At 35.7% G+C, this 10,731-nt stretch overlaps 1 long non-coding RNA gene across 1 annotated transcript; it reads right to left on the reverse strand.

Moving 5' to 3' along the window:
• Window positions 1–2,799: 2,799 nt before the first annotated feature.
• LOC135413861 (uncharacterized) lies at window positions 2,800–10,528 on the reverse strand. Its single transcript, XR_010430448.1, has 3 exons — window positions 10,312–10,528; window positions 4,444–4,542; window positions 2,800–2,877 (listed from the first exon to the last, which is right to left on the reverse strand). It is a non-coding gene; the product is annotated as an uncharacterized LOC135413861 (long non-coding RNA).
• Between the last annotated feature and the right edge of the window lie 203 nt (window positions 10,529–10,731).

Below are 10,731 nucleotides of genomic sequence, written 5' to 3' on the forward strand. Positions count from 1 at the left end.
AGTTCACAAACAAGACTAATTATAAAAAAAAATTAAAATTAAAAAATGAGGAACAAGGAGAGGCAAGGTTAGCATAGTTGTAAACAAAATCATTTGCTATCTCAAGGTACATGGTTTTTCTAATATTTTGTATAGGTGGACAATCTCAGAAAGACCAGCTTGACTAAAATAGCTCATTGAAATATTTCAGCTTTGTGATTTAATGCTTGACAAATGGAACAGACATGATTAGTTTTGGTCTGCAAGTGTAATGTTTGCATCGATTTTCTTTTGCTATGAGGATCATTGCTGAATTTCAAAATGGAAACTACTGTTAATGCTTCATTCCTTCGTATTTCCCACCCTCAACCATAATTTCACCATTTGCCTTTTTTAATGAAGAAAAGTGATGAGAAGTAGCAAGCGGTCAGCAGCTATTTTTCCAGCTACAAATCTAGGCATGTAACCACATATTTATTATTCATCCATGCTTGTCTCCCAATCTTTCTTTAAAAATAACTATTTTCTAACTACTTGTAGCTATATTTAACCACTGAACCCTTTAATTACTTACTCTACTGACAAGCAGGGCTCACTCAAACGCTGAGATAATAGTTTTGTACACGCAAGCTGAATTAAAAGGTAAATGACTGAATCTTTCCATTTTTAATAACTTACTGGTTTTGAGTAGTATGTGAATGTTCCTGAATGGTAAAGATGTCACACAAATATAGGCATGTGTGTGTGCAGGTATGTATATACGTATACACAGAAGTGTAATTCATAGTGGAATGATTGACCAATTATTTTATGTTCAGCCTTTTTTTTCAGCTATGCATCATCATATAAGAGGAGTGCATCTAAACTAAGGTTGTCACCAAAACCCCCTCCTGGTACCCTGAAAGAAACTGTCACCTGCAAAGGACGTGTCACAGGACTTGAAATCCTAATTTAGCATAAGACTGAACACATGCAAACAGTGTTTAACTTTCCTCTTCATCTAAGGAGTAATTCTAAATTTCTTTTCTACAATAGACATTTTCTTTCAGAAGGATAAAATGCTAGGTGATAGGAGCCACATAGCACTGATCAGAGACATATAGCCAACAAGCGAACCTGTAATATGGTCAGGAACACTTTCCTAAACCTTCATATCTTTATGTATCTTTTCTTGGTTCTTAAACATAGTATTAGACTACTTTTGATCTAATCAGCATTATATTATTTGTAAGTGTAAAATACTCAGGATACTATGGAAATAAATGAGGCTGAAAAGCAGGGATACCTATTCTCATCCTGAGTTGCAACTGCATCTGAAAAAGCAGATTCAAGATCCCTGCGCCTGTCACATATGACTCTCCAAGGGCCATCAAAGCTCACAAGAAGTCCTCTGGACCAGGACGACAGCAAACAAGGGATGCCAATCACACAGTCTTCCCTATGCACTTCAGAGCCTCCAGGCTACAAGGAATTCAGGGATCCCTATATTTCAGATACACTTTGTTCCTTATGTCTCACAGGAAGTAGGGACATGCACATGTTCTTACCAACTAAAACACACGTAGATGTTTTTCAGGCACTAAAACCCCAAAAAACAACTTTCACCTTTTTTTTTTAATTGAAGAGGAGATAATTTTCAAAAGAATCACTTTTAATCCAAGTTTTCATGTGATAGAAATGCATTCCACAATAATGTATTATCTATTTACTATTTCTCACTCTCTAGTGAGAAAATTATTATTAATAATAATAATAATAGTGATTATGCAATGAGAGACAAGAACCTCTATCGTGTGACTCTGGGGTCTACCAAACTATATGTTTCCTACTTATATAGTAGTAGCGATGATTTTTTAAATAGAACATAGAAAAGTGTACCCAGCTACAAGATAAAATATGGGAAGCAGCTAAAAATTGTTTTATAGATAAGGAATTAAAAACACAGTTCATTCTGACTTCATTCAACTGTTGAATTCTGTTTGCCATATTTTCTAAAACCATACCTACCAAATCAGATGTCTTGAAAAAGAATTCCAAAAGAGAACAGAAAGGGCAAGAAGAAAATGTGGTGTTGCCATTTCAATCAGCTGGTAGCTACGAACTTTACCCAGGGCTGAAGAAGTGGGCTCCAACTACTTTCTTAACAAAGCATCTGCTTCATGAGGATATAGCAAATTTCTGTTCTTTCTACCCACACCATCCATCTTGGTATTAAAAATGGGTTCAAATCTCCTCACACAGAGAACAATCTCTTTCTTTCACCTCAGAAAATATCTTTAGTGGCAATCTTCCTGAGAAAAGGCAATCTTCCAAGTTCAATAGCGTTTTGTGAGAAAAGGATGACTGATAACTAACTCCAAGACAATTTTACAGCTGTGAGCCAGAAATGGGCAGGGGTATTTCTGTGAATTATAAACTGTGTCTCAGAGGAGACAAGACTGAAACACATCCTTCAAAATTTCCTACTGATCACTTACAGTATTTTATACTTAGATACAGGTTCATCTTCAAAACTTTATGGTACGTATAAATGTCCAATGAAGGGACTCAGTATTCCATTTATAGTAAGTGCAGAGAGAGAGGCTACACTGTACAAGTAGATTAATTTTTGAGTGATCTGATATACTCTCCACAGAACATGTATTTCTTCCCTATCTGCAGAGGAAGCCTACCAAACTAAGAGATTCCTACTTTATATGCCTAATTTAAGCTTCTAAAATACAACGCATATGGATTTTGTTTTGCAAGATTTATGTTTATCTCTTTTCAGTACCTAACTTCCACAAAAATCAGTCAAGTCATTCATGCCTGAGCTCTAGGTTACTTCAGCCAATCTTTTAAACAGTAGTACTGTTAGAAATAGCCATCATATTCCACTTTCCTGAGACTGCATCCAGCCTGTTAACTTAAAGATAGAAATGAGGATTAAATCAGGAATTATTTCTAAGTGAGAAATGCCATTAAAAATTGTTAACAATATTAATGATGAATAAGTCAACCAGTTCCAATAAACATAGTAAAGCAAACTGGTAAAAACTGCCTAATCATCATGCAATTAAATACAAAACTATTAACTAATTTCAAGTTTTATGCTACAGATGAGAGAGTCCACCATTAGAGAAAACAGCTAATGACACATTTGCATTGATCTCTAAAGAAATTCTTCTAATTAAGCTTTAAAATTCAGCATAATCAGGTGGGAACCAAGTTTTTGAAAAATAGGTGTTCACAATGTAAGTAGCTAACATATATTAAAATAAAAAATACATAGTTATTTTTGCAATAAGAGACTGCTACTTATATTTTGAACAGACAAGTATCTATTTGTTCATACAGGCATATGAATTTTTTAATGAAAATTAAGGATTCATTATTTTTATTACATTAAAAACAAGACCACTCTGTCAACTGATATATCTATGCATTATATATGATACTACAGCCATGACTTATTTGTCTTGATCAAAAATGAAGCAAAACATTCAGGCAGAAATACAGAATTTTCCTGGAAATAGTTTTCATCATCGAATAACGGAGAGTCAAGATTTAGTCCATTACCATGGAGAAACAAAAGGACAAAAGCAAAATAAAAAAGCCAAATTCCAAGCATCATTGATTAGCAAAGAGGACACCTGCAGAGGTATTCAAGCCACAATGTGGTTTTATCTCATAATGTGGCCTGAGGAGGGAGCAACACTTTCAGAGAGATAATATGACTCCAAATTATCACAAATATATTCCAAAATCCATTCATTCCTTCAAATCAGTCTTTGCCGACATAATCATACTTGTACTAAAGAATAAATTTATGAGTTTATGGAGGAGGTAAAAAGACATTAGGAAGGAACACGTGTCCAGGTGACACAGCCTGATCACTTACCACCATGTCAGAACTTTTTCGATAGTTTATTCCAGAATAAATTAGCACCTTCTGGGCAAAGACTTGCAATCAATGATAGCAACTTTTTTATTAAAGAAAATTTATAACATACTATAGAAGAATTCACTTATCTTTCAAAATAATACTTCGCTGCTTTCAGCATAGTTTCCTCAACAGAACTTTAGGTATTTAATCACTGCCTAACAAGTATCGTTTAAGTCTTGCTTAAATCTGACACTGGACTCTTACATAAGGATAAATATCATTTCTCTTAGAGAAATCTCTCCTATTGCTATGACATCTCTTTTCTTTGTTTAGCACTCCAGGAATTTTTAAGCCAAGTTTTCTAGAGTTCTAATTGTGCCTTCATAGTCTAACCTCTAGATGGAAGGAATCACTGAGGGAAAACACAGATATGCACACACAGGTTTCTGATGCGTTTATTGTCATTCCTTCTACGTAATGTGGTATGTGCTCTTCACGTGGTGCTGGTTCACATTCTGGTCATAGAATTCCCTGATGTTAGATACCTCCTGATTTTGCACCATTAATAACTCCAACATAAATCAAAGCATAATCCATACCTTTCCTATGTTCCAGGAAAAGTTCTGGAGTTTCTCTTCTCTTCTGCTTCTGTTCTTCTCTGAGTCTTATTTAAGTGGTGAAGAATAGAACTTCTTTTTCTGGGGATAAAGCATTCAAAGACAGCTCTAACTAATACCACTATTAACCTTAAAAATAAGAAAATCAAATATAACCCTGTGGGCTAGTATTTTACATGTTTCCATCCATGGTTCTGATAGCAGCTGACATAATGGTTGGCACCACCACTATCTTATTGATACGTCTTAAAACCTTAGCAGTTCTGAAGACAAACCTTTATCTCATCATATTTGCTTACATCAAAAAAGTTGTATCCAGTGATTCAGAGAGATAAAAGCAAGTACAAATCTTCATTTTCTGTATACCTGTAATGGGAAGTCAAGTATCACCTCACCAGGTTCTTCTTCCCTTTCATCTTCCAACTTGAAGCAAGGAAGGTGCCAGATGATAGATATACTTGGGGATAATTATTCAATCAATTTACTCAAAATAGTACCAGATGGGAGCTAACTAGTTCAGTTGTATTTTCTGACTGTTCTCCATCAGCTAACAGAATACTTTTAAATTGAGTGGGAGAACAAGGGTTCAACAAGCTGTGTATTTAGTGTTTTGCTTTCCCTTAGACACTGTACTATCACACATATGGTATGCTACTGAACTTTACCAGATATTTATTACATATCAAGTTAATAATAAGGTGATTCTCTATGGTACATTTAGCAGAACTAGTAGTTTAGAAATACAGATTGTTCACTATTAGCTTCTTGCGACCTACAACGAATGAACTGCAGGCTTTTAGATCATGTCACCACAAACATAGATCAGCTCTTTTCAATGAAATCTCTGTCTGAGAAGGTCACAGTCAAATAAATTACTAAACTCAATTCACTGACATCAGAAAAAAAGCAGGAGTATGACAAAATCAGGAGCAGTTAGCTAGCTAAACAGAAGTTAGGTGCCATGCTACTGTGTAGACTTGAGGCATAACTAAAAGTTAAGGTCTAGGTTATAGATACAATTCACTAATGCTCTGTTCTGCAAGCCAGTGCATTGTGGGAATATTTTCAGGAATCTAATTCACAAAATACAGAATGCATATAGCTATCTGTTAAAATTACTGAAACTTTCAAATACTTAATTTGATGTTTAGCTTGGTAGGATAGTAACAGATTGCAAAAACATTTACACTAGAAGAAATTAATGCTGATTTGAAAAATAACAACAGGGTTTTATTATTTCACTTAAATTTAATATTTCAAACACTTACTAAGCCTAATAGTGATATAAAACAATAATGTGTTCAGAATAAAATAAAAATAAGGCAGGAACAAGACAAGTCCATTTGCATTCAGGGTTTATCCAGACAAATATGCACTTTATGTAGATAAACAGTCTTCTATCATTATATATTTGTGTCTAAAATGGCTGTCTCTGAAAGGCTGTGCTACCACAGTCATTCTTGACTGTGAATAAAAATATGCTTCAGTTTTTCTCCATATGACTTTGCCTGATGTTCAAACATAAGGCGCAATTCAGCTGCACACTCCTCAGCTGTGAAGGGACTTTGCTGCCATTGCTGCAGGGAAAAATAAATTAGTTGCAAATTATATAGCTGTTAATAAACAGCTATAATCAACTGGTAAAAGGCAATCTTTTTTGGGGAAAAAAAAATCCTTTGAGAGTGTTTTTCATGTTGGATACAAACTACACAGGGCTACAGACTACCTTTCAGCAAGTGACCACAGCAGTGGGTGTGAGAATGACCTCTGTAGCATCATTGGCTTCTGAAGGCGGAGAACTGGAGCAATGAGAGGATGTTAAGGCTAATTAAAAGTTTGTTATTCTTGATCTGCTCTTTAAAACTTCTCCATATCTGGCTCTTGCAGAGAGAATATCTTCTCTTCTGTAAGACTCCACATTTGCTGTTTCAAAATGGTAGGTCAGATTCCTTCATCAGAATTGTTTTTTTAAAAGCCTCTCTTATTAATCCTGCCATATTCTCAATGCATATGTGTTTATACTAAAACATGAGGTGAGACCACCTTTCTTAGATACAAGCTAGTTCTTTATCCTTATTCCACTGAATGTGTCCCTTAACCCTGCTGTCAGTCACACAGGGTAAGACATGCAAACTGTGCAAATAAAAATTAAATAAATAAATATCTTCATGACTGTATTGAGGAAAAATCCAGATGTGTTCTAATTACTTCCTGGCCTCATGCACACTCTGAAAATCTCAGCAATGTGGCACAGCATTACTAAAATTCACATTGCCCTTCAATTATATATGTGAAATATAGAAATTATTATTATACATTATTATTCCCTTTCTCATTTGCTAAGATATACTGTATGCTACATCTCTTATGTCTTAGCAAGCTGTCAATTCCTGCCTCCTCTCTGTCAGGTTCTCTTACCTGCTTAGGGGTGTCTCAAACATTCATTACAGCCTTTTCCACTTGGAAAACTGTCTAAGCAAGATAGAATAAAACCTTTTTCATTGTCCTTAAAATTCTCATTTGAACTCTATTTTGTCTGTGGGACCTATGCAGCTCTGAAAATGAGATTATCATTATCGCACTAATTGGTATTGGCACCTCAGAGTCCATCTCACTGTATCAACCTGTCTCTTCTCCCTAGTAAATCTTACATAGCAATCATCATCTCATCCATACTTGAAAAGCACCTTATGCACAAGATGTGAAATGTCATCGGCAGATTCTGCCAAAAAACTAAACAAGTTAATGAGAGAAGTTAGAGTTGGGAAAGGACTTAAAAAAAAAGGAAAGAAGCAGTACACCTGAAGCAAACAAAATATGAGACCAGGTAAGGGTAGGAATTGGAGTAAATATCTGGTCAGTATGAGGAAACATTCTCCTCCATTAAAGTTGTAAAGACCATATAAGGAGAACTGTAAGAATGCCCTGTGGGCTTCAGATTTCCCCTTTACTACTTGTAACAGAGCTATTACTTGCTGGAACCCTTTGTCTCTGCTCCCAAAAATGACATTTCTGGGCACAGCCACTACTAATTCACTTTCACCTGAGCAGAAATAGATTTTTTTTCTTCTGGAAAGTTGGTCTGAATGCAACATAAAGGATGAAAAACTCCCTCAAACATTTCTGGATCAAGAAACTGGGGAAAGAAATAACCCAATTCAAGTCCCACTTTTCCACTCCCACTTTGTTACAGTTTGCTGTTGCTTTCCTTTCCAAAGAAAGGTAATAGTCTTGGCATAAGAAACGGACAATAAAAAATGTATTCAACCCAAATGTTAACTTCCTCAGTGCCAAATCCTCATTTAAGGAAATGTGTGCATGCTGGACTAAATTTTACTACAGTTAAATTGGGGGAAATCTTCTTCTTAAGGCACACCACTCAGACTTCAAGCAATCTTTTGATTCACTGTGATGAAGCTTGCTGCTCTGCCTTGGAAGCAAAGTTTACCTCCTGACTGGAAACAGATAGCTTGGAAATTATATCAGATCAACACATTTCATCATGCCTCAGAACTAGAACTGAGGCATCCAAAATCTTCAGAAACTCTTCAGAGTAGATCTCTAGATTTAAGCAATGCACATATAAAATCCTAAAGTTTCTAGCAGCAAAATCTAGAAGACTGATTTTTCAACTGAGAATATTTAGTATTATCACCTAAAAGCTAGTATTGCCAATGAGGAAAAACTCATTCTAGGCTAGGTGGTCCCCTTTACATCTCATTTGCAAGTTGCACTCTCACAGATAACCTATAAATATCCCTTTGTGATAGGATATTGATGAGTTAGATATTTCCAAATACATTCAACAGCCCAGTGATTAGTTTTGAATTTCTTCCCTAGAAAACTCTGCATGTTGAATTTCAATCCAGCACACCTCCATGTTAAGCTGAAGAACCTAACAACCAGAATCTTAATGATTCTTTTAGAAAGAACATTTCTAACAAAGAATAACGTCCTGCAGTGTTTGAATAAATAAATATTTATGGGCTAGAGGGAGAAGGGAAAAGTGACATACTGACACACAGGCTTACGGAATTGGTTAGGATACTCCTGTGAGAGTGTTCAGTTCAAATACCTGCTTCAATAAATATTTATTAATCTGTACAATTGGAACAACTTGGAAAACAATGGGTGTTTGCTGCAGAATACCTTGCCTATTAGTTAGGACATTCCTCCAGGCTTACTGTATCAAGGAACCAGAATAAACTATTTCTTGCTGCCTTAGGGTGCCATGGCATGAAGATGTGAAGATAATACTACATGAGAGCAGATTTCTCAGTTCAGTTTCTCTGACAGAACTAAATTCTTATCTGTCTTTGAGAAAATGGCCATAGGTCCTATTATTCTTTTCAGTATTTCTTCCTGTTTAGTTTATGTTATTCAGCTTTCAAATTTCTGTTGATTTTCTCTTGGGCAACTAACTGTCTCCACACAAGATCATCTTATTGCACATAAGGATGACCACTCCAGGGCTATAGTATTTTCAGTGTTAAAGTATCTAAATTATTTTCTAAATCTGACCCTACCTGTATTGGTTAGAATGGGTATTAGTAATCAGAGAATTGTCTAATTAATCAAAAAAAAAAAGGCAAAAATAGGTTTATACCAGATATTCAGACAGCTTGTTTTATGCTATTGGAATCCTGCACCAATCCTAGCAGAATTACATCACTCTAGGAATTATTCAACCAGAAAAAAAGTAAAATCAGTTTTTGATTCCAAGTAAATTGAGCATGCATGAGGTTCTGGTCAGGTTTTTCAGTTCTTATTTGCTTCAAGTTCTAACGCTCTTGAGAAAAGAAAATTGAAAGGAAAACATGCCAAAACAATGTTATACAGAATAACATTACATAATGATACTGTCTATAGGTTAAAGACAGGAACATGTCTCCTTCACTCTTACTCTGTAGGCTCATACATGCTTCATGTAACTACTAGATTCACAACCACACAGACATATCTTAGTTTTGTTTTTAATAAAATCAGATTTCTTTTTGCAATTCACCGCATTCATTATTTCCCTGTCACTGTTACAGTGAAGGATCAGTGCCACCTACAGACAGGGATTAGAGTGGAGCCCAACTCAAAACGAAGGAAAATAAGTAAGCATCTAAAATTTTAAATCCTGGAATTTCTGTTTAAAACAATCCCTCAGTAAAGAGAAAGAGCTGGCATCAAGATTCACAGAAATATTCAGATCTCTCTATCTGCTTACGCTTACTGATCACAGGCATTTCCTCAACAAGTCACTACAAAAGCTGAATTCTGGATGCTGCATTTGACTGTATCACATTTCCAAATGCATATCTGAATAAAGCAGAATACACTGCTGTCAGCTCCTTTTCTGTGCATCTAGTTAATTTTGGTTCGTTGCTATCTCAGTCAGTTCAAAGGGGAAGAAGTCTTCCCCCTCAAATATGACTGCCAATTAGATTCTGGTTTAATGATCCAGATAAAATTAAAACCAGCCCAACTTCTCACCCCAGACTAAACTACATTAAACTATACCTAAAACTTCAGAAGAGATAACAGGAAGTCTGGCAGAGCAGAGCTCATTAATCAAGCTAGTTAAGTATTGTCAGTGGCATGGTTTCTCTTCTCTCTGGAGAAAGAAAGGGAGGAGCAGAGACAACTCAGTCTTGTTCTAGTCCAATCTCTTGAAACCCAAACCAGTTTGCCTACCCTTCCTGCCCCCTAAGCATATAAACACATGAACACGTACATGTGCAAACTAGAGTTACTGTGGTGGAAAGGCATTAAATAGTTACATATAAAGAATTTTGTGTACGTGTGTGTGTAATAGAGGCTAATCTAGCACCATTGATACAGCACAGAATTCATCCATCTCACCAAGAGACCCGTGGTTATCATAGCGTGAAGGCCTCAGTTCAGAGAGGAGCCGCTGCCATATGTGTGGAGAAACAAATGATGACTGCAGCCTTTGAAAGCCAGCATGTGACTAATTGCTGGTGTTGGATAGAAGAAACATCTAGTAACTAAACTCATGAGAATAAAGAAATCAAGCCTTTTGTTTCTTCTTCTTCTGTACATTTCCTGCATAACCTTGTTGCTAGTCTCTCAGAGACTAAGTTTTGCTATATGTTAAAGAGGGTTAGTAGTACTTACTTACCTGACAGATATGAGATTAGGTTAAACTAGCTAAAGCCCCAAGACTCTCATAGGGAGAACTCATTTGGAGAAGTAGTTATTAACTATTAGTTCTGTATTGGCATATTGCAGGCAAACTCAGCAGCTTTGGGGATTTTAAAC

Source organism: Pseudopipra pipra, chromosome 4, assembly GCF_036250125.1.
Source record: "Pseudopipra pipra isolate bDixPip1 chromosome 4, bDixPip1.hap1, whole genome shotgun sequence".
In the NCBI taxonomy this organism is placed as follows: Eukaryota; Metazoa; Chordata; class Aves; order Passeriformes; family Pipridae; genus Pseudopipra; species Pseudopipra pipra.